General features: G+C 38.9%; 1 pseudogene; it reads right to left on the bottom strand.

The window, feature by feature from the left end:
• Nucleotides 1–4364: 4364 nt before the first annotated feature.
• Nucleotides 4365–24137, bottom strand: LOC124236806 (60S ribosomal protein L28-like; annotated as a pseudogene).
• Nucleotides 24138–24575: the final 438 nt, after the last annotated feature.

The following is a 24575-nucleotide window of genomic DNA, read 5'->3' as shown; positions in this document are numbered from 1 at the left end:
AGGAAGTCAGAGAGACAGAGGCAAGATTGCAAAGATCTTTACAGGCCAAGGTTAGAGGTTCTGGATTTCATTCTAAATACACCGAAGAGACAACAAAAGGTTTTAAGCAGAAGAATGACATAATCTGATTTCCCTTTTTTTTAAGATTACCTTAGCCACTACATGGGAAAGTATGATAGCTAAAGTTGCTGCACTAGCAACTGGGTCAGTTAGGGTTCTCCAGAGAAACAGAACAAATAGAATATGGAGACAGATGGGGCTGGCCCAGTGGCTTAGTGGTTAAGTTTGGAACACTTTGCTTCGGTGGCCCAGGTTTGTGGGTTTGGATCACAAGCACAGACCTATACCACTCATCAAGCTATGCTGTGCTGGTGAGCCATATATACACAAAATAAAGGAAGAATGGCACAGATGTTAGCTCAGAGCCAATCTTCCACAAGCAAAAAGAGGAAGACTGGCATAGATGTTAACTCAGGGCCAATCTCCTTCACCAGAAAAAAAAAAAAAAAGAATATATAGAGATATATAGAAAGCGACTTCTTATGAGAGATTAGCTCACGCAATTATGAAGGCTGAGAAGTCCCACGATCTTGTATGCAAGCTGGAGGCCCAGGAAAGCCAGTGGTGTCACTCCAGTCTAAACTCAAAGGCCTGAGAACCAGGGGAGCCAACGGTGTAAGTCTCAGATTCTGAAGACATGAGGACCAGGAGCACTACTGCCAAGGGGCGAAGATGGATGTCTCAGCTCAAGCAGAGAGCAAATTCACCCCACCTCTGCCTTTTTGTGCTACTCAGGCCCTTAACGCATTGGATGATGCCCACCCACAGCGCTGAGGGTGACTTTCTTGAATCAGGCTACTGATTCAAACGCTAATCCTTTCCAGAAACACAGTCACAGACACACTCAGAAAAAAATATTTACTGCTATCTAGCTATCCCTTAGGCCAGTCAAGGTGACACATAAAATTAACCATCACAGCAACCGCCAGTGCCTTCCCTAAGATCAACCCCCAGAGAAACTACAGAGGGAAAAACACTAACAAAGTAAGAAAACTGTGGGAAAGCATAGAGGGAACGAAGGTAAGGCAACTATTTAAACTGGTGTGTGACCTGGAAGCTTTTGGTTTGGGCAAGATGCAGCTGGGCCCGGCTACGGGAAGAAAATAATATAGAGAAGGAACTCCAGGGGTTCTGTGATTTCCTGCCCCTCACTTTTGCCTTTGGACCTCTGGTTCAGATGTCCTGAGGGGTAAAATCAGGGCAGCACAGAAGGCCTATAGCGCAGAGCCCAGATCCCCCCTCAGGGCTGAGGTGCTCATTCCTGCAGCTACCTGGAGCGTTGGTTGCTAACAGCTCACAGCAGCGTTCCTTTCCAGGAATTGCCTTGGAAAGAAGCAACACAAGACCCCTCCCCAGGAGCAGCCTACATTCAGTTACTAGTCAATGCGGGTAGGAGGGTAGTACCAAATGCTAGCCCTCCTGCCTCAGTGTTAGACACTGTGAAGGGCTCTCCTGGCTCCAGAGTTTCTACAGGATCAGCTGAAGCCCCTGCTGCAACGGCATCACAGTTCACTCCTCCCTCTGCCCAGTGCTGCTTCCCTTACTGGCTTACGGGTGCTGTTCCTGAAACCATGCTCCAATAAATTCCTGCAAACAAATCCCCCCCTGGCCCAAGACAGTTTATGAAAAGTTAGAAAACAGACAGAAACTAAGTAACTTCCAGGAGTTGCCTCCCCATCCTTCCCAGGCCAAGCCCCAGGGCTGGTGAATTACATCTGAGGAGCATTTCCTCCCAACCTTTCTTCTCCCTGTGATGCAAAGAGCAGCTCTCTGGCCCGAGGGTTGATTTCTGAGTGAGGAGGGACAGACTCAAAAGCCAGTCACCCCCCAACGCACTGAGCAAAGTGAGGCTGTCAGGGATTGAGTGCTGCCTGACAGAGAAGCTGATACCACCAGGGAAAAACAGACACATGAGAAAAATCAACAAAATACTTGAAGAGCACAACTATTTCAAAAGAAAAATACATGTTGGAATATTGAATCTATAAGAAGCAGAAATATTAGAACAGATGGACTACTAGTGACCTTAATAAAATTACTAAAGAAATAAGGAAAGATGTTAGCAATAAGAACAAATAATATGAAGAGAAGCAAGCACAAATATTATGTATGAAAATGTAGCAATTGAAATAAAAAGCCCAAAAGTTGGGATATATAGAAATGGATGTAGTAGAGAGATGAATTAGCCAATTAGAAGAACAAACTGAGGAAATCTCCCAGAAGGAAAAAACAAAAACATGTAAAGAGAAAGTATGAAAGAAAAGCAAGCGATATGGAGGACAGAAGGAGACTGCTAACATCCAAATAATGGAAGTCCCTGAAAGAAAGAAAAATTAAAATGGGGGGAAAACCACATGTGAAGAAAAATAGAGATGTATTTCTCAGATTTAAAAAGAAGAGCTCAGCGTAAGAGAGGAATGATACAGAAGAAACCTTACCTAGACATTTTTAGTACAATTTAAGAATATTCAAGACCAAGAGAAAATGCTAAAAGTTTTCAAAAGAAAGAAAAAATCAAACTGACATCAGATTTTTCATAACCAACACTGGATATAAGAAGACAGTAGAGTGGTGTTTCCAGAGTACTGATGGAAGAGAACCCAGAATTTTCCAGCTGACCAAACTGCATTAACAAATGAGGGCAATAATCTCAGGGATACAAAGGCAAAAGCTATCTGCCACACACATACAAAAAGCCAAAAAAGAGTTTTTGATAAAATACTTGAATGAGAATAGAGAAAAATCCAAGACATACTGCAAGACACATGAAGTAAAAATGACTAATACTTTAGTAAAGTTTATACTGTCTTTTAAAATGAATTAAACAGCCATCTTAAGAAGTTATAAAATTGGGCCAGCCCCGTGGCTGAGTGGTTAAATTCATGTGCTCCAATTCGGCGGCCTGGGAATTTACCGGTTCCCATCCCGGGCGCGGACATGGCACTGCTCATCAGGCCATGCTGAGACGGCGTTCCACACAGCACAACCAGAGGCACTCACAACTAGAATATACAACTATATAGTGGGGGCTTTGGGAGGGAGAAGGAAAAGAAAAAGATTGGTAACAGTTGTTAGCTCAGGTGCCAATCGTTTAATAAAAAGAAGTTATAAAATGAACAACAGCGTAATCCCAAATAACATAGAAAAAAGATAATAAACATGAGTTAAAATTAATTAAATAGGAAACAAGAGTAGAATAGAGAAGATTTAAAAAGCCAAAGGTTAGTTCTCAGCTAACACTAACAAAATAACCACCTTTAGTTAAGACTGACCGAGAGTAGAAAAGGCACAAATTAACAGTATTATAAGTTAAAGCACAGTATAACTACAGATAAAATGAACATGAAAAGTAAGGGGAAAAAATACCATCAACAAATACATGCCAACAATTTTTCAAGTTTACTGAATGGACAAGTTCCTAGAAAAATGTATCTTACAGACCTATTCAAAATGAAAAAACTCAAATGGCCCTATAAACATTATAGAAATGGAAGTAGTTAAAAATCTTCTCTCAAGGAAAAAAATAGCCCCAGAGGGTTTACAGGCAAGAAGGGAGTTCTGCAAAACTTTCAATATACAGATTAGTCGAATTTTATACAAACTCTTCCAGACATTAAGTGAGAGAGACAGAGAGAGAAAGCTCTCTGTCTCACAACCACGATACCAGAGAAAGAAAAATTACAGGCTTATTTTACTCAGAAACAGACGAGGGGGGAAAAAAAGCAATACAATATTAGAAAATAAAATCCCATTAAAGAATTATTAAAGAAACAACCATATTGGGTTTCTCTCACAAAAGAAATATGGTTTAAGATGACAAAAAAAAATTTATACACGTAATTCAATGTAGTATAGAAGTTAAAGACCAAATGATCATCTCAATATATGCAGGGGAAAAGCATCTGATAAATTCAACACTCCTGATTTTTTTTAATTCATGATAATTAGGACTATAAAGGAGCTTTCTTAACCTCATGAAGAATATTTTTTTAAATCTAGAGAAATCATTCTAACTGGGAAATATTAGATAAATTTACTTTAAATTTTAGAATACACAAGAGTGCTATTGCATTGGAGGCCTAGCCAATGCTGTAAAACAGAAAAAGAAATTAGACTTAAGTATTGAAAGAGAAGAAACAAAATTCTCTTTTGCACATAGTATAATCATTTACATAGAAAACCTAAAATACTCTATAGGCAAATTATTTAAAATAATGGGAAAATTTACCACGGTGCCCAGAATAAGACTCAGCTGCCTTTCTGTATATTTTGTTGTCGTCGTTGAGAAAAGTCGGTTGACATCTTTATTGCTTGGGGTGGGAGACGTTATGGGACTCCGTGCTGGTCCACCCCCTCTTCAGTATCACAGGCTTCTGGCTGCGCAAGGCTGGCGCAGACTCAGCGGATGGCAGACACGCAGATCCAGGCGGTACTTGTTCTTGATGTTCACGTGCCAGGTGCCGCTGAAAGTGGCCCAGGAGTTCTTGTTGATGTGGTCTGCAGGATGAAGGTGGCTGGCTTTGGCTGGCCGGATCTCTTCTTCGTGAACACCACCACACCCTTGTCCTCGGCTGCCTGCTCCACTCCCGCAGTCTTGCAGTCAATCAGTCCCTTGTAGCGGAAGGAGTTGCAGGCCTTCAGATGATTGGCGTCAGCGCTGCACATGCGCCCGTTTATTCCTCTTGATCAGGAAACCGGACTAGTGCTCCCGACCGTCCATTGCAGATACGCCAAGGCGGCAGCAGCTCCTCTCACTGAGGCAGCCTGAGACGGAAAGGGGCATGCAGCAAACGAGAAGAAATCACAATTAAAAAGAAAATGCCATGGGGCTGGCCCGGTGGCGCAGTGGTTAAGTTCGCACGTCCGCTTCTGGGCAGCCCGGGTTCGCAGGTTCGGATCCCCAGTGCAGACATTGCACCGCTTGGCAAGCCATGTTGTGGTAGGCGTCCCACGTATAAAGTAGAGGAAGATGGGCATGGATGTTAGCTCAGGGCCAGTCTTCTTGGGCAGAAAGAGGACGATTGGCAGTAGTTAGCTCGAGGCTGATCTTCCTCAAAAAAAAAAAAGAAAAAAGAAAATGCCATTTACAGTAATATCAAAAAAAATGTGTGTAGGAATAAAGTCCAACCACTCTGAGACCACCATGCTGGAGAGGGTATACATAGGCTCCCTGGGAGAAAGCCCCAGGTAAACCAGCCTTACAGCCCTCCCTTCAAGACACCACACATCTCAGGGAATCCTTCAGAGACCCTTCAGACTGGCTGATTACCACAATGTGACCTCAGTTGACACGGGCTGGACTCTTCGAGTATCAGCTTATATTTCTTTTCTCTTTTCCATTACTGCATGTTCAATCAGGCTGACCGCTTCATCACCTCAGGAAAGTGTGTAGCTAGACAGAAAGCAGAAATAATCCATAAGTCTTCCTGGCTTTTACTCCCAAAAGCTTAAGTTACTGAGAATAGAGTTGGAAAGAAAGAAGCTTGTCCCACCCTGGAAAGCCATTCCCCTGATCTGGGGAGAGAAGGAAGAACTTTGAATCCCAAGCAGGGGAGAACCAGGGCCTGCTCCACGCCACCGTGTATTGCCCAAACCCGCAACTCACCCGTGAATTTCATAGGTGAATTCACAGGGTAGTCAGCTTCCGGTATATTTGAAACCATTAAAATATATTTTCGCTTATCAACGCCTACCAAAAATTCTTAGTAAACTAAACCATCTTATTTAAACCAAGTCATTTTTCTTAACAATAAGAGTATAATCAAAGGTTTAGTTTAAAACGATCTAATTGCACCTTCTCAGAGACAGAAATTAGTTATTATACGATCATAAAATAAGGTATATGTATTTTGGGCCCATAAAAAAGGGATTGCATAATGTGTGTTTTCTGTATTATTTGAGAATATTCAATATTGCCATAGAAGACAAGAAAAACAGAATGGATGAAACTCATAAGCAGCATTTAGCATAGTAGCTTATGAGATACAGGCAAAACACAGTGTATGCTAAATATAAACAAAGAGTAAGTGGTTTGTGAAACATGGGCAGAATTCATAAAATGTGTTAAATACAGATAAATAACTTAGTAACCTGTAAGACATGCTAAAAGATAGAATAAGTGAAATAACAGGGAGCACCCAAAAGTGTTATTTAGAGACAGAAAAAGATGTGAAGACCAAGTCATGACCATGGCATTTCTGGGCTGACAACTGTCATCCCGACATCAGCCACCCATTGATGACAGTATATGACCCCATTCTGGCCTTGTGTATGCTCATTTCAGGAGACACAGCTAAACCCCTAGTCTTTCAGCAATAGCTGAGCTGCAGCAGAAGCCAGGCAGACTTTCCTTGCCTCTCTTTGAGAGAGTGAATATGCGCTACTGGCCCAGTCCACTCTCCTGTTGGCCTCCTTGCCCAAACCTCAACTCTGGTCCTTGTAATGACACCATCAGTGGGAAAGGCTGATGCATCAGAGAAACAGGACAGATAAGCGCTGTGTAATGCAGGAATCCACCCACCCGTCCTCTAACCAAAGTGTCAAACCTGCCCCATCTCTTTCCCCTTACTGTTCAGTGAGTGTTTGGGGTTGATTCTATAAACCATGTGACTCAAGCATTCTAATTTGGTCTGTGAATCTTTCGATTCTGTGACCTCTGGTAGTGTGCTAAGAGGCCACCATTACATGACAGTAATTGCCCACACGATACATTGCATAGATAACTAGGTTATACAGAGGAAAATACTTCCTTTGTTGTAGCTTTCCAATTTTCAAATTGAGCAAAGCAGAATATTATAAAAAAAGAGTATTAAAAATAATGATATTAGAATTTCTATTGAACAGAAGAGAGTGCTATTGTGCATGTTTAAATGCTTTCAAAATAATTCTGACATACATCTACTCAGAAACAGAATTTTATTGACTCTTTGCAACATATTTTTTACAAACTATTAAATTTGCTGAGAATTCAATTAGGCCAAAGGGATTGTCAGATTGAAGTGTTTGTCTCGTTTTGTTCTTAATCTGCAAGTTGGTTGTGCATCGTGCACCCCAATATTTTCCGAGCGCCTATTACATTCCAGGCATGCTGCTGGCTCTGGGAAGAACCCTGCGGACGGATTTCCTCTGCTCCCCCACCTCTCCTGCTCTCTCTGCCAGCCCCCAAAATCTTTCCCCAATATATTAGCCCAGGGGCCTTTCATTTGGAATTCCCCTTACCCCTTTTCCTGTCTCACCGGTGCTGTTCCTTTCTAACAGCCTCCTGATTCTGAATTATGAAAGTCCAGGAATCAAGCAGATAAAGGTAGTATTCTCCTTAGAGAATGAGGGAAGAAAAAAATTAAAGACAGATGAGAAAAAGACAGGGAAAAAAACAATGCTTTAAAATTTTATCTTATTTATTAATGATCCCAAATATTTTTCTTTTCATAAATATATTAATAAGTACAAGAAGTTTATTTTAGTGGGACCAATGAAATTAACTCCATTTATTACTTTTTTTAAATATTGATTTAATACTATACAATACAGAAATTCAAAAGTTTGCTTTCACATTCAGTTTACTTTACATGGCGTTATAGGCAGTCATAGCTGCAAACTTGACCTCACAAGTGTCAATCCGAACAGAACCTTCGGGTTGTGCTTAGTAAGTCAGCATACCCAGCGTGGCATGGCTATAAATGCTAAATCACGACATCTGTTCTCAATCCTACTTGGAAAGTCTGTAAATGTTTTCTTGCAAGTTAATTCCTAAATGTTCCCTTTCTCTAACATCAGTCAGTTTATCTCATAAACTAGTCAGATGGACTTGCATTTTTAACAGTTTCAAAGTCCACTGAAACTCTTCCTTTGGAAAGTTTTTAATAGTTTTTAGAATGTTCTTTTCCAAGTTTTTTAAGTATATAGATGTGAGAGATTACACAGGAGACACACACAAAGAAATTTTGGCAACAAAACTTATAGTGATAGAAATATTTCCAAACATCTTTTACAAATTGTGTCCTCCATAAAACAAATTGTACTCAAGAAGCAATTACTTTGTCTCTCATCATTGCAGGTTCATTGCAGGAATTATTTTGTAGGGACCTATTAAATGTGTTTAATTTTTCAAAAATGTCACTATGTAGCTTACTACTGACAGCAACTCAGAAAAAGTTTAGAGAATCTGGAGACTTTAGTAGAAAGAAAACGCATATCTCATCTTTAAGTTTGACAACTTTTTTAAATGCTTTACCAAAAATTTACCAGCAAACCTCTGCATTGTACAAAAGATTTTCATTGTCATTCTCTATTTCATTACAAAAACATTGCAAAGATTTTACTATTTAAAACAATAAAATTGGTAAATTTCTACAGGAGAAAACACCTAAACTGTATTACATTGCAATACACTGAAGGCGCAGTGGCCACTCGAGGCTATGAAAGTCCCTCCCTTTTCTCGACATATGACTTCACCATCCATACTACCAAACCCAACAAAGCCTGTGATGGGCCCCCTACTTAGATTAACTCAATAGCTCTACCAACAAAAGACAACGCTCCCCGGGAGAAACGTGACATGTGAACATTTGACGTTGGGCCTGTCAGTGCATAGATTAAACACTAGTAAAGTTTACGTTATTTGTTATTTTTAATCAAAGACTGTGTCCTAGAATTTTGTTCCCACACTTAACTGATCACTTTACACACACCTCTGGGTGGGTGCACTCTGACCCTGGAGATTCTAAGGAGGTAAAGTTAGTGCTGTGACTGCTCTGAGGTCCCTCTGCTCAGTTACAGGCCCTTTCTCTCACAAGAGCACAGATGGTACAATCAAATAATGAAACGGCCTCCAAAATAAAGGGCAACCTGTTCGAACTTAAGGATTCCTAGTTTGGGAGTTGTAGAAAAAAGAAAAAAGAAATGCCAATGTGAAGGTGAACTTTAAATGTAAAACTGTAAAGTTTTGTTAACAGCCTCTCAAAGTTCAGTTGTCTCTTGACACAAAAATGTATTAGCGTTGATCAATAACTAAGATGCTTATCTAAATAGGAAAAACAAAGAATTCCAAATGAACCTACTCTAAAGTACAGGTTGTTTGTCTAATCTTTCTACAATGCACACTACCACGGAAAGGAGAACAGAAACTATTGTGATGTTTCTTACAGTTTGGCCTCAGTTCAATGTTTCCGTGAACAGAGGCCAGTGTGCCAGGGTAGAAAAGAGTTCGGCATCATTTAATGGTTTTACTCTTTTCTCAAAATAATTCATCTCAAATAAATACAAAGGTAACTGACCAAATTTTTTTTCTTTAAATTTCGTTACAGTGCTGGAGATATGCACACAAATGTAGAAAAAGAACTTAAAAATATATTAAAAGCTATCCTTTAGAATCACACTTTTTTAAACTGGAAGAAATAATTTTGCTTAATGTCGTCTATTCTGCATTTAACTTTCCCACAGCTGTCTCAACAAATTTAGTCATTTAATGTTATAGACATAAAATAGTCCACCTATTTAAGCTCATTTCACTTTAATTGTTCGCAAGTACTGGATACTCAAGCATTTGACTAGAGAGTCGAAACCCTGCGTCACATTGTGAGAGAGACTATACTGTCCCTGGAAGTTAGCACGAAGTAATGGCTGAAGATCTAAGACTGGTAAATAGCTCCAGTCTGCATTTACTATCTCTTTTAAGTAGGCCTGCCTTGCTAATATCAAATATCAATTAACTCTACTGTCTGATGTCATTTCCAGGGAATGGTCAATCTCAAAGTCTCCTGATATTTTAGTTCCTCCTGAAAGGATGTTAGATGCTATATATAATAACATTAAAAGACACCAAGGTAATAAGTTTCCATCAACTAAAGCTTTTCCTGCGGACGCGCCCCAGGGATCCAAAGGAGTTAAGACAGTTTTCAAAACCAACTCTGAAAGTACAACTTATGCACTGGGAGAATATGAATCTGCATTTGCTCTGGAAAAGAATATATGTAAAGAGATACCTGATGATGTCTAGTCACTACAACTACCCGTTGTTTAAGAAAAGCTCATCAGACTAGAAATAAGCTCATCAAAACTTTTTTATCCCAAGTAGAAATCCAGCAGAAGGGCCATATATAATTACCAGTATTTTGCTACAAGTCCTCCTTGTTCATCTTCCTTTTAATTTCTGGATACCATCAAGAGGATGCTCACACAGCAACTGATAAGAATCAACCTGTCAAGAAAGAGCTCCTACTAGGATAAGTAAGTGGGTATTTGGAAATAATAAACTTACCTAAAATTCTTTAGCCGACAGTAGAATCCTTAATCAAGGGTACAGATGAGAAATGCCATGAGATGTTCATTGCAGCTAACCCCAAAACTCAAATGTGCCCTAAGAGAAAGAGGTGGGACATAGTTTTTTTTTAAGATTTAAAGTTTTCAGTAATTGAATACGGCCATGAAAAGAGCTTTTGTTGTATTTTGGACGGTTATTTTTGGAACAACCCTTGTGACTAAGAGGAAATACAAAATCCAAAATCTCACCGTAATTTAAAAAGCTCTGTGTTATCCTGCTGCTGCACTCCTCCAGCTTGATCTCAACCGCTCCCGCTGTGCACCACTACCCTCCAGCCGCGCTGGACTTGAAGTTTAGTTCTCTACTTCCAATCCTCTTCCTATCAGCTGTTATCTAGCTAACTTTACTCGTTTTCAGGTGTCAGCATAAATGTCACTTCACCTAAGTGGTCTTCCCTGTCCATGGCTCTCCCCTCACCATCAGAATTGTCCCATTATATATTCTCTCGTGGCACCTGTACTCATTCTTCATTGCACTTGTCACAGTTTCTAATTGCGTATTTGCGTCTCTATTTAATAATGCTTGGCTCCCTAACTTGTTCCATTAAATGCAAGGACTCTGCTCTGCTCACTACTGAATCCTTAATGCACAGCATACTTCTGCCATGTAATAGACTTGCAGTAAATATTTGCTATTAACCATGTTCCCATCCAAGTTTCCTTTGAATAAAATTTTCTTCCTATGACAGCTTAATTTTCTGCAGTGTTCACCTGAACAGGTAATAGAAGCAAACTAAATTAGCACTTGTCAAAATAAATGTGATGACAGGAAACCTCCAATATGTCTTGTATTTTCTTTTATCTGTGCCAACCATGGAGTGACCATGGACAGGACGTTTTCTTCCTTTTGGTGTTTTTCTGCCATGATTTTTTTATTCCCATGATTTATTATGCCTAAAAGAACTCTACGAGATCAAAAATGAAATTATTTAACCAAACGCTTGGAATAATTAAATACCCATCTAAATGTAATCTTTAGGCAGCTGCTGTCTCTCCAAGATAAATGTTATTTCAAACTAACCAAACCAACTGAAATATCTAAAGTTAGAAAACAAATGTATAATGTCATTTCTTTGTGTGCGCAAAATCTTCAGGATTCAATAGGAAAAATAAACTCCATTTCAAAAGAAAAATCAGCTTTAAAATGAAATAATAGGTATCTCACAATGTAAAAATAAAACAAAAAGCTAAGTTTTTGCCTATAGTTGAATCCTGTCTCAAAGAGTAGTGCACATTATTCAAATGAACAGCCTGCTAAGAGCATTGAAAACATTTGCTTCATAATCTACCGCTCCTCCCTCTCCCTCCCAGCCTGCACTCAGTGAGGAAGATTTTATTAATGCTAGCTGTGTGCAAAGTACTTTTCCAGGAATTCAGATACAGAGATTTGGAGGTTTCAGGTTCCAATCTTAGGAAGAAACTCTCTTCCTAAGTCTGGAAGTACGTAGGGGTGGTCTGGGGAGAAGAGTCAATAATACAATATAGCTCAGGGGACAGAACGGGAGCTTGTGAGAACGTGGGAAGGCTTGGGGGCCACAGCCAAACAAAGTTTCTGAGGATAAGTGGGAATTATCTAATCACGGGAGCAATGGAAGGGGAGAAGCCAATTCAGATTCCAGATAGGAGCAAGACAGGCAGTGAGAGGACGGTGTGTTTAGAAAACTGCAAGTCCCCTAGGTTGGTGTAGTTGGTATAAAAGAAAATTAGATAGAATGGGGAGGACCTTGTACATCAGCCTAAAGAGTTTGGATTTCATCCCGAAGCTGTGAAAAGTCAACAAGGGATTTTTAAGCAGGAGAGCATCATGAAGGCATTTGCATTTTTGAAAGAACATTCTGATCACAAGGGTCAGGAGTTGAAAGGTGGAAGATAGAATAGTGCTTCAGTTTGGAAGCTATCACATAATATATTGAGAAATTGTGAGGAACTGAACTACATACGGAGACATGGAATAAGCCAAAAGGATAGGATATGGAAATCTTAATGAACTGAACAGAGAAGATCCAGTCACTGTTATGATGTGATGAATTCTGTTGGACTGTGAGGTGGGAGTATGGGATGAAGAGGGTGAGGAGTCAAGAATTACTGCCAGATTTTTGCTTTAAACAAGTGGGTGAATGGTGGGGTTACTCACTCAGAAGGGGATATAGACAGAGATGGGGGTGGGGTGAAATAAATGCTATTAGCTTATTTAGAGATGCCAGTTTGAAGTCCCTGTTAGAAATGCAAATAGAAAATCAAGTAGGATATACAGTTTGGGAGCTCAGAGAGAGATCTGTTTTATAGATACAGATTTGGGAGACAGCAGCATAGGGCTGGCAGTTGAAGCCAGAGCTTGGAGGAGATTGCTAAAGGGAGATGCACACAGTGAGAAGAGGGAACCTGCCTGAATCCATTGTTTTCTTTTTCCATTCTTTTTCCCCCCATCCCCTTTTCCCTCTCCTCTTCTTTCTTCTACACTTCTACCCTCTTCTCACAACTTCCATCTATCTGTATTTTTTTGATAACATCCCATTATAAGGAACTAAATTCTCTTTCAATGATTTCTTAAATATATGAGAATTTTATAAGCATTGTGTTCAATTTTTAAAAATGAGTGAGCATTTCAATTTCTTCTTTTTTCCATCTAAAATTAACTAAACTAAATTGTCTTTCACATGGGTAAAAATCAAAACTAATTTGGGGGAACAGAAGAAGGCAAACTTGCATACAATCTATTTCCAAAATTCTCACTCTTGTATCAATCTTTAGGTATAATTTTTCATTCTCAACCCAAATAAGAAAGTGACAATGAATTTCTTTGTTCAGTTAATATATAGCCATAATCTATAGAAAAGCCTGCAGTATAGCAAAATGTTATGCAGAATTTAAAATTATGCCATATAGTAAAATCAATACTTTAGTAATAATCTTGTAGGATTTTAAACCTTTCTTGTGAATTTTTTTTTCATTTAGAGATGGATAGGATAAGTTACGCAAATATCTTCTAACTTTGTCCAGAGAATACTTCTTTGCAAACATACAAGAATCCTCATAGGACAAAAGGAGTTCTAGTTTATAGGTAGTCTTTTGAAAAACCAAATTTCACATAGAGATGGGATGTTGTTAGATTCCTTGCCCCTGAATACACTACAGGTGTTGCACAGTAATTGTAGAGAAAAAAATACTCTCCAGAAATATCAGGACTGCTTGATTTATTTGAGCTTTTATTTCATGAACCTTAAAAAGAAAAAAAAAAAGGCTGATCTTTACATTTATTTTATAAATATCCTTTTTCATCATCATCAATAGACTCATTCATATACTAAATATTGAGACTTTCCCAAACTATGCCTTTTGAATAAATAAAAATTTTGTTCTGATGTATTCGTCAATGTGACTAATAGAACAGTCATTCTGGCTTTTTTCAGAGTATAGCAATTAAGCATGAAAATATAATTATTTGGGTTCTAAGTATATACTCCCTGGTGAGTCCTGTTAATCACAATTATCCCCCATCCTTATCTAATTCTGATAGTGGACAATGACTTTAAATCATCTTTTTAAAATTTTCACTGTAGTTTTTCTCTGACTTCAAACACTGTAGTAAAGTAGTACATAATTGATATGATGATAAAGATACAAATTTTCACAAGTGCTTAATAAATCAGCTGTGAAGGCAAATTGCCCAAAAAAGTCTTCAAAATTACTCTGGAGCAACAACAGCATTGTTGAAACAGAAATGTAAACTACCAAGTGACTACTTTAAAGCAGGACATTCATTTAAATATGTAAGCTCTGGTATAATTATTTAAGAGAAAAAGCAGTCTCGTTAATGTAACACCTAAGTTTTTCTTTTTTTTTTCAACTGTCCTCATTTCATCACAGAGGCAGTAGTTCAGAACTCTGGAGGGAAAGCTATGAGTCTGATAGACCCCACCTCCTAAATATCTTCTCCAGATGTTCCCAATCCCTTCTCACTGTAACCGAGACCAGGCTCAGGCTATTCCCTCAGAACGCGGCTTCCCCTCTACCTCTCTCACGTGGAGGCTCCTTCCTTCCCCTTCCTTCACTCCACTAGACTGGAGGTGTGATAGCTGACCTCTTTGCTTATGATTACTGCTTCCAGCCCATTCTTCCTTCCCACAGTCCTGAAAACCTCTAGCTTTGAATCTCATCTCATCTGATTATACCACCCACCAGCTTGTCTAGTTACAGTCTCCAGGTTACTGGTCTTCATCCTCAAAGATTTTAGCACCTGGTTCATTGTCATTCTCTAACGCTATTCCTGTCCTCATTCGTGGTAATTTCAATGTCCACATCGAAAATCATTCCAAAACCCTATGCTCTCAGTTCCTCATCCTGCCCTTTCAAAAGATCTTGTCATCCACTCAAAGAACACTTCAATCTTTCTAGCCCTCTCCCGCTAGTGCCCTAAATCCTTTGAGCCTATTTTGTTCCATCATGTCCTCACTTTTCCCCTTAGCCAGATTATACTCCATGGTCTATCATTATTATCACTTCTTGCTCCTCTTCTCACACATAGACTTTCTCACTCTTCGAGATGACCAGGACCTACCCCTCTCACCTCACAGCTCCAACACCCTCCTCCTCTATCCTCTTTCTCAGCTGATTACTCGCTTCCCATTTCACTGAGAAAAACAACTAAAAATGAACCTTCACAAGTTCCCACGACCATATCTATACTTACCTACTCTCAACCATACCTATATATTCTGAGCAGTCCAACTCCTTGCTGAGACCAACCTCTCCACTAATACACTAGATCTCATGCCTTCTTCCTACCCAAGGACATCACTCCAATAATTCCCCCTTCTCTCTTCTCTCACACTCAGCTAGATTGTTTTCATCAGCATGCAAACTTGTTCTTCTATCTTAACAAAGGAAAGAAAAGAAAACCTGTGTCCTCTCACATTTCTCCCAGCTGCAGTCGATTTCTGAAAAGTTATCTATACTTGTGTTCTATTTCTCTCCTCCAATTTTCTCTTAAACTCACTCCAACCAGTTTTTATCTCCACCACTCCGACTGTTACATTTGACAAAGTTGATCACTCTCTCCTACTTGGATCCTTTTCTTCACTTGGCTTCCACTAAACCAGTGTCCATGTTTTTCTCCTACTCATTGGCCATTCATTCTCCTTCTGCCTTGCCAGTTCCCGCATACCTGCTTGACCTTTAAATGTGGGAATGCTCAGTCCCTAGAGCTCTTCTCTTTTCTATCGATATTCATCTTCTAGGTATTTTTAATCCAACTTCATAGTCTTAAACAGCATCCACATGCTGGTAACACCAAAATTTAAATCTCCAACCAGACCTCTTCCTTGAACTTCAGAAGTTACCTATTCAGGTCCTATTCAACACCTATACATGGATGTCCAATAAGCTTCTTAAACTTAAATCCAAAACTGAGCTCCTCATCATTCCCCACCTTCACCCAGCTCCTCCCACAATCTTTCCAATGTCTAATAATAGCAACTCTTGTCTTCTAGGTGCACAAGTCAAAAATCATGGTGTTATCCTTGATTCCTCTTTTTCTTTCATACTGCTTATCTATGTCAGAAAATCCTGTGGGATCTATCCAGAATTAACATCTCACCACCTCTGCTATTACCATCCTGATCTGTACCTCCATCATCTCTCACCGGGTGTACTACTTCCTGCCTCTCCTAACTGGTCTCCCTGCTTTCATTCTAGCTGCACAGTCTCTGCTCAACACAGCCAAGTTAGGTCATGTCACTGCTCAGGCCAAACTCTCCTACCACATTCTAAGTATAAACCAAGGTATTTACAGTGTCGTAGACAGGCCTACATGATTGCTTCCCCATCCCCCATTACCTCTCTGACTTCTCTTGCCGTTCGCCCCATGATTCTCCTCATTTCAGTCATACCAGCCCACTGTTGTTGCTCAGATAAGTTTGTTCCTGCCTCAGCACTTTCGCATGTGCTGTTCCTTTAACCGGAACACTTTTTGCCCAGAATCTACATAGCTTGTTCTCTGACCTCCTTCAAGTCTTAGCTCAAATATTACTTTGATGATGAATCCTTTCCTGACTACCTGATTTTAATTGAAAATTGCTTCTTCCCAGCACTCCTATCCCCTTACCATCCTTATTTTTTCACCACAGTGTTTATCATTTCCTAGCATTGTATATAACTTTCTCTCTTATTTTGTCTATTATTTGTCTCTACCCACTAAAACATAAACTCTAACAGGCCGGGAATTTGTCTGTTTTGTTCACTTACATATCACAAGCACCAGCACATATTTAATAGTAGATATTTATTAAATAATTGGCAAGTGAATGAACATCCATATACACCTCTTCCTCCGGGCAATGCATAGCCACCTCCCTTCATTCCTAACCCTCAGCTTCAGGTGCAACTAACTAGTAAGGTGGTGAGCACCACAGCGCCATTTCCTGCCATTGCCATGACTACCCACACCATCAGCTCCAACACAACCTCAGCTACAACCACAAACAAAATGCCCTCTGATATCATCTCCAAAAGTACAGCTCCCTCTGATACACAGTTTCCAGCCCTAAAATCCAAGTTACAGCCATCATCCCTCCAACTGCCACAACCACATCTAACCCCCCAACTCCCTAGACTACAGCTTCCTTCACTACTACCACTCCTCTCACTGCTACCATCCAAACAATTCCTTCACCACACAAGAGATTGCCACTGTATATGCAACTGCTGGAGTTCCAACTATAATTTCCAACACAACCGTCACACTCACAGCTACAACTCTCTTTACCTCCACTTCTGCCTCTTCTGCACAAAATGCCACTGCTTCCACTAACACTTCATCCACAGCAGATACAGAAGGGATCACAGCACTTGGATGACCACCGAGTCAGGATATGAAACAACAGAATTTCCCTGTAGTGGCACTACCCTACACTGGCTACATATTTGATGCTACTGGATCTTCCTGTTACTGATGAACCACCTGATACCACTAAGTTTGAAATTGCAGAACTCACTCCACAAGCTGCCCCTATCACCATCTAATTACCACAATTACTACACTACTCTTTAACTCCATGATTATGCTTTTTCTCTCTAAAATAATTTTCCGTAGTATTTAGAAAGACACTAAAGATGAAGTAAGTGAAATTATGAAGTATTTTATGATTTCATTAGAAGAGAACTTTCTAATTAGCCATTCTAAACTACCACTCTCCTCCTCCATCTCTGCTGGACTTCACTAAGTGTTAAATGAGAGAACTAGATCGTTTAAAGCATAAACACAAACACCTCTAGAGCCACCCCTGGGGCCCAAAGCTTGGTATTGGGATTGGGGAAGGGGAAGAAACTAGTGGATTTTCAGAGATTTCATTGAAAATTGCAATTAAATTTTTTCTGGTGAAAAAGAATAAGAGGAAATATTGTGAAATGCTTAAAGGTAAAGGCATGGGAGTTGGACAGATTGGGGTTGAGTCATTCCTGCCATTTGTTAGCAACATCACCTTGAGCAACCTCTCCAGTTTTCAGTGTTCTCATCTCCTAAAATAATAATGCTTCATCTTATAGAGTAGTTAAGAAGTTTAAAAGAAATAATGTACCTGACTCAGGTACCTGACACAGGGTACTTACTAAATCAATGGTGGTTGTTGTCAGAAAATCATCTATAGTTATTCCTTCCTGCCCTCCTACCTATGAATTAGGAAGCTGTCTGCTCTTCTCATTCCACGTCAGCTTAGCACTTGGCAGGCAGCATCTCTCCAGGGGGACAGGTTGTTATCGATCCTGGCTTTGCTAGAACCCATTCATTCACATCTGTTAAATTCTGGAAACTAGGCTGCCTCTATATTAAAAATCAGGGAGTTAAATTAGGTAAACTCCAGTCCTTACTAGCCCTTGATTTTTGTCATTTTCTTTAGTGTGTCTTTCAGAGATTCAATAGCAAACTGAATATTAAAACAAAATATCAATCAAAAAGTTCAGATCATATGAATTTAAGCTCCACTCTTGAGACTTTTATATAATATCAACTTGGCCCTCTATATTGTTGATTTTGCTTTTGAGGAAGGACAATACAGTGAAATACCTTGGAAAACATTTGTGTCATGATTGAAATGCCAGCATTGTTTTTTGTCAGTCCATTGGCCCTGCTTTATTGAAGATAAAGGTTGATCTTGCTTTATTCATCATGAAAATCCATATTCATATATATCTTTTTAGCTTTCAATCTCCACTATAATTTGGGAGATCTTCTCTATCCTGTGGTTAAGATACTCTAAGGAAACATCAGATTATTGTGTTATCATATCAAATTAGTAACCATAAATCTTACCTACACAGGGATTACCAGCACACCATCTTGAACTTCTTTATTAAATTATTTATAATATGTCTTTAAAAAGGAAAGGTTTAAAATTTGTAAAGCAGTTATTAAATCAAGGATTTCTGACTTTAGTGAGGAAGGGTTGACGTGCATCCCCGAAGCTTTAACTGAGTGAAAGAAATATTAGTGATAAAATCCATTAGTGATCGTGTAGAGTGGACTCTGTCATCAGCTCTGTTCTTCTGCCCACAGGAGTCCAGGCAAATCATAGAAGCAACATGACAGGGTTTTACAAAACGATAAAAGATTACAAGAAGTTGCATGTACTTTTGTATGGTTACTTCCTTCCAATACTTATCTTTACATTTTAGCCAATCCAACATATTTCAAAGCACTTTGAAATATGTAACAGAAAAATCAAGGTATATCTGGTCATATAGGTTGGAATTACCCAATAATTCTTTAATTATTTTGGAAAAATTACTTGATTTCTCTAAACCAGAAATTTTCTAGCAGAAAAAGGGGATAATAATACCTAAATAGCCTAGAACAATACCGGCACACAGTAAATGTTCATTAAATTTTAGCTCCTTCAGTTATATAAAAGTAAAGTGATAATGTTCTTATTAATACACTTTAGTTTGAAATCAAGGCAAAGCCATATGCTTAAAATAAGCTGAAAATAACTCCTAGAAAGAATCAGGTTTTAGCTACGTACTCAAATAAGAAGTTGTCCAAGACATTGTTAAGTAAAAAAAAGCAAGTTTACAAATAACATGTGTACTGTAATCTTATATCTTGTCAAAATATCAACATTAATAATAAATGTCAAAGAATTTAAAGATATGCACAAACATATATTCAAATTTTTAAAAGTTATCCTGAGAGGTGAAGGTGTTTATGGAGGACTTCAGCTGTCTACAATATTACATACTTTTCTAACATCTAGATTGTTCTCAAAAATACTTACCATGAGCATGTGCTATTTCCTGTGATTGGAAAAATTAACAATAAAAAATGGATTTTAAAATAATATAATCTGAAGGAGATTCCTTTTTTGCTTATTCATCTGTGGTCAAAAGAAATCAGACTCACAAAGCCAAGTCTCAACTTAAGCTTCCCTTTTTCCAGAAAATCCATTCAACTTCCTACTTTCAATTTTATCCCTCCCCTGTAATTTTCTAAGTGATAACAAGTTCATAGTTGAAGTTCAATAAAATGCATTTTCCTACCCTTAACAAAGATCACTTGTTTCAAAAGAAATTAAGAAGTCCACTGAGCCATCCTCAGAGAAGAGAAAGGAATGAAAACTTCTATCTTGAGCTTCACTCGTCAAAGCTCTAGATTCTCTTATGCTTTTTTTCTATCCTGTGCATGATGCAAGGTTTTATGTATTATGAATTATCAATAAATATGTTTGATGGCGATGAGGAAAACGTGATGATTATGATGATGCTAATGATGATTAAAATATCAGGGGGAAACTGTACCTATTATTATCTTTCCTACTTTACCCTTTTGCTGTGTAAGTGCCTCAGTTGCTCGTTGGACTTGCTACCCACGACTTCTAGAAACATCTGGAAAATTAACCTTTGTTTTGGTTCAATAGCCAGTAACTTTAAAAATGTGCTTGGACCAGGCTGTTGTAGTCTAGAAAGATGAGGTGGATGCATGAGAAGTTTACTTATTTCTGAGAGTCAATGTATTATTTTAGCAGTCGTATTGAGTAATGTATAATTCACAGTATGATGGGCTGTACCAGGTCCCCGTAAGGCGGTCCCCGACATTTATCTACATGGAGGATGAGTTTAACATCATGTATGTGAGTATAAATCTGGACCTAGAGAGATGATTAAGCTTCCAGAAGGTCGAGAAGAATCTCACTCACCAATTTACTCTCATCTCTACATTCTGCTCCTGCTAAGGTGGCCCTACCATTCCACTCAGCTTGAGTAAACCTTAGACAGGTTTTTTCCCTGATGATCAGCCCTTGATCTCCCTTTACTTGGAGCATTTTCTTTAGAAAACTTAAAATTGCCAATTCTCTTTCTGCCACTTTGAAAAGTACATAAATCATCTTGCAGCCTCTTTCCAGTTTTCCAACCCAGGAAATGTCTTTCTCTAGGACCTGGGAACCATCCCTTTGAAAAGTAACCATCAAGAAAGAGAGTGTCCCTATCTCCCAGTCTCTGCAGGAGGGTAGGAGCCAACTACCCGACTACCTAACAAGTCTAACTACCTAATGCCAATTAACTAATGCAGATGGCCTAACCGCATTGACCAAACCCCCCACCCCACCCCAATGTCCTCCAACACTTTTCCGCTAGCTCACTCTGTGGTTTAAAATCCCTCCTGCCTTTTGCTTCAGTGGATTGACTTCACCCTCTCCCTGTTGCCGTAGTCTTGAATAAAGTCTTCCCTGCCTATTGATCTCTGTCTGGTGCAATCTTTCTTTGACAGTGGTCAGGGGGCTTATATCTACCTTAGAGAAAGTTGCTGCTCTCTCTCCTAGCCATCCTGATTGCACTGACTTCCTCCTGTAAGAAAACACTGCTTGATTGACACAATGCCTGCATTTGGTCTTTCTACCCATCCATACCCCATGACATTTCTTGGCATTTTTTTAGGAACATGTAATGCAGAAAAGTTAACATTCAGGAAAGGTCCAGGATATTTACATCAATCTATATATTCTATATAATCAAGTCAAAGAACTATGAATTTGATGGCACTTAAAAATGTGATTCATTAAGTATCACACTCCCTGATTTCAAAATATACTACAAAGCCATAGTAACCAAAACAGCATGGTTCTGGCACAAAAACAGACACACAGATCAATGGAACAGAATTGAGAGCCCAGAAGTAAACCCACACATTTAAGGACAGCTAATATTTGACAAGGGAGCCAAAAGCATGCGATGGAGAAAGGAGAGTCTCTTCAATAAATGGTGTTGGGAAAACTGGACAGCCACATGCAAAAGAATGAAAGTAGACCATTCCCTTACACCATGCACAAAAGTCAATTCAAAATGGATTAAAGACTTGAATGTAAGACCCGAAACCATCAGACTTCTAGAAGAAAACTTAGGCAGTACGCTCTTTGACATCAGTCTGAGCAGCATATTTTCAAGTCCCATGTCTGACCAGGCAAGGGAAACAAAAGAAAAAATGAACAAATGGGACTACATCAAACTAAAAAGCTTCTGCACATCAAAGGAAACCATCAACAAAACGAAAAGACAACCTATCAATTGGGAGAAGATATTTGCAAACCATATATCAGATAAGGGGTTAATAGCCAAAATATACAAAGAACTCATACAGCTCAACAACAAAAAACCAACAATCCAATTAGAAAATGGGTAAAAGATCTGAACAGAGATTTCTCCAAAGAAGATACACAGATGGCCAACAGGCATATGAAAAGATGTTCAACATCCTTAGCTATCAGGGAAATGCAAATCAAAACTGCAATGAGGTATCGCCTCACTCCAGTCAGAATGGCTATAATTAACAAGACAGGAAACAACAAATGTTGGAGAGGGTGTGGAGAAAAGGGAACCCTTGTTCACTGCTGGTGGGAGTGTGAACTGATGCAGCCACTATGGAAAGCAGTATGGAGTATCCTCAGAAAATTAAGGATAGATCTACCATATGATCCAGCTATCCCACTGCTGGGTATTTATCCAAAGAACTTGAAAACACAAAAGCATAAAGATACTTGCACCCCTGTGTTCATTGTGGCATTATGCACAATAGCCAAGACATGGAAGCAACCTAGGTGCTCATCAAATGGAACAGAGATGAGCTATGCCAACCAAGTCCCAACCAAATTGCAAAATCATAAACAAATAAATGATTGTTATTGCTTTAAGCTACAAAGTTTTAGGATGGTTTGTTCTACAACTGTAAATAAAATAAATAGTGTGGTTTTGTTGATTAAAAAAATGTGATTCATTAAAAATATGACTCATATTTCAGTCATTTCTAAAACCTCCTAAAAAGTCGATTTAAGCTAAAAACCTATCAAACAGACTTACAAAAAAGTAAATTTCAGGTGATAATGTACTTTGTGTTTCTCAAAATGTATTCCACAGAAGAGTAGTTGCATGAAAATAAATTTTCCAATCAAATAAGTTTGAGGTATGTTAGAGGAAACATATTCATTTATTCTAGGACTTCCAGGAGCCTTGAGCACCCTCAGGAACATTGTGAATCTCCAAGAAGACTTACAATATGCAGCCTCTCTCAAACTTATTTGGATCCCTTCTTATGGAGCATCCTGTGGAAAAAGTAATTAATGGCTGAATAGGGAAAGATATTACAATTAGTTCATCGTACATTTTCCATGAGATTAACACCATTATGATGGCACCTAAGTTATATTCCCTTCCCACGAAGAGATTTGGCTCTATATTGAGGCATTGAAAAACAAAATTAAGCAAGCTGCTCTTGCGGCTTTTGAGCTTTAAAAGCAAAGAGCAATCTGTAGTTCAAAGTCTCTAAACAAATCAGTAATCCTAAAACGTGTGAGTAAACGATCCTTGAATTTTTTAGTAAATTATCTGGTTTGGACTTTTAGGGTCAAGTCTGTCCACTACTAGAATTAAAAATAATAGAGTAATAGGTTAAAAATAATAAATTTCTAATTAAGGAGTTCCAGAAAACGTAGAGTCAGAAACTGTTAAGAGAATATTGGTAAAAAGATGACCAAATTGTATCTTAAAAAGCTATTTTTCCTTAATATCTTTTTTATTTACAAATAGGCTGACCACTATTGTTTTCCTTTTGCTTTCTATAGAGAATTTTATTTCTGTTCGACAAGAAGCTAAGGGGAGGTGCTCATGACCTTCGAAAAATCCGCTCGCTCTGTCTCACAGCATGGCCTCGACCGAGGCGCCCTCTGCTGGCAACCTTGCCAAAGTGCAGATTCTGGTCTGGGTGGTTCGTTACTTTGGTTTGGTTTGTTTTCTTGCTTGTTTTTTCGCTTGCTTTGCTATTTTATTTGCTTATTTTTGTTTGAAGTATGACTGACTCTCTTTATAAGGTACAATCTAAAAAATCTAAAATTCTGGAGTTTAGAAGTGACTGCAAACAGTACACTGTGTCACATTTTAAGCAGCTGTGGTGCAGGATGTACGTTAATCTCGTTCTTTAACTTGCTAACTGTATTACTAATATCCATTAGCACGTGCAAAGAATGTAGAAGAGCATGGATATGCTACAAGAGTATGGATAGCATCTGCAAGAGGCTTAAACAAAACAAAAAGACATTATCCCCCCATGGTTTCAGAAGATCAACTACCTTGGAAGCAAGATTCTCTTCTCCAGAGTGAACACTGCAGGTCTCAGATCCCTCATCTTCCAAGGCCAACTGATCAACCCAGTAACCACCTGGGGGTAAACAGTCCTTTGCCTTAACCAAGGGCTGTGTTGAACAACAGACAATGGGAACCATCCTCACAGTGTCTCTGAACAAACCCCACTGCTTTGTCAGACAACTTCCAGAACAGTCCTTGAAGAACACTTGGATATTTTACTGTTTTTCTTCCTGTTTTCTCTACTTGATGTCAATGTTGGGCATCTATTAGGAACTGTACTCATTACCGACTGATCAATTAATTTTATTTCTCTACTGAATTACAAATGTTATTCATTACAAAAGATATGCTACCTTTAAAGCTGGCTGCAGTTTGAGCCTTAGAAGGAGCAGCATTTCTTTTACAGAAAGAACGGCTCCTTCTTTTAACACTCTTTTGATACGCAAACAGAATTGAGGGCCAATCTGGATAGTGGGATGTGAACAAAGAGAGGGCAAAAGAGGGCATCTTAAGAAGTTGGAAGCATCAGGATTTTCTGCTAGTAGCCTACAAGAGAGAGGATGGGGACCAGGGTT

This window comes from Equus quagga, chromosome 3 (assembly GCF_021613505.1).
Source record: "Equus quagga isolate Etosha38 chromosome 3, UCLA_HA_Equagga_1.0, whole genome shotgun sequence".
Classification (NCBI taxonomy): domain Eukaryota; kingdom Metazoa; phylum Chordata; class Mammalia; order Perissodactyla; family Equidae; genus Equus; species Equus quagga.
Note: the sequence above shows the minus strand (reverse complement) of the source record. Positions and strands in the feature narration are given on the sequence as shown.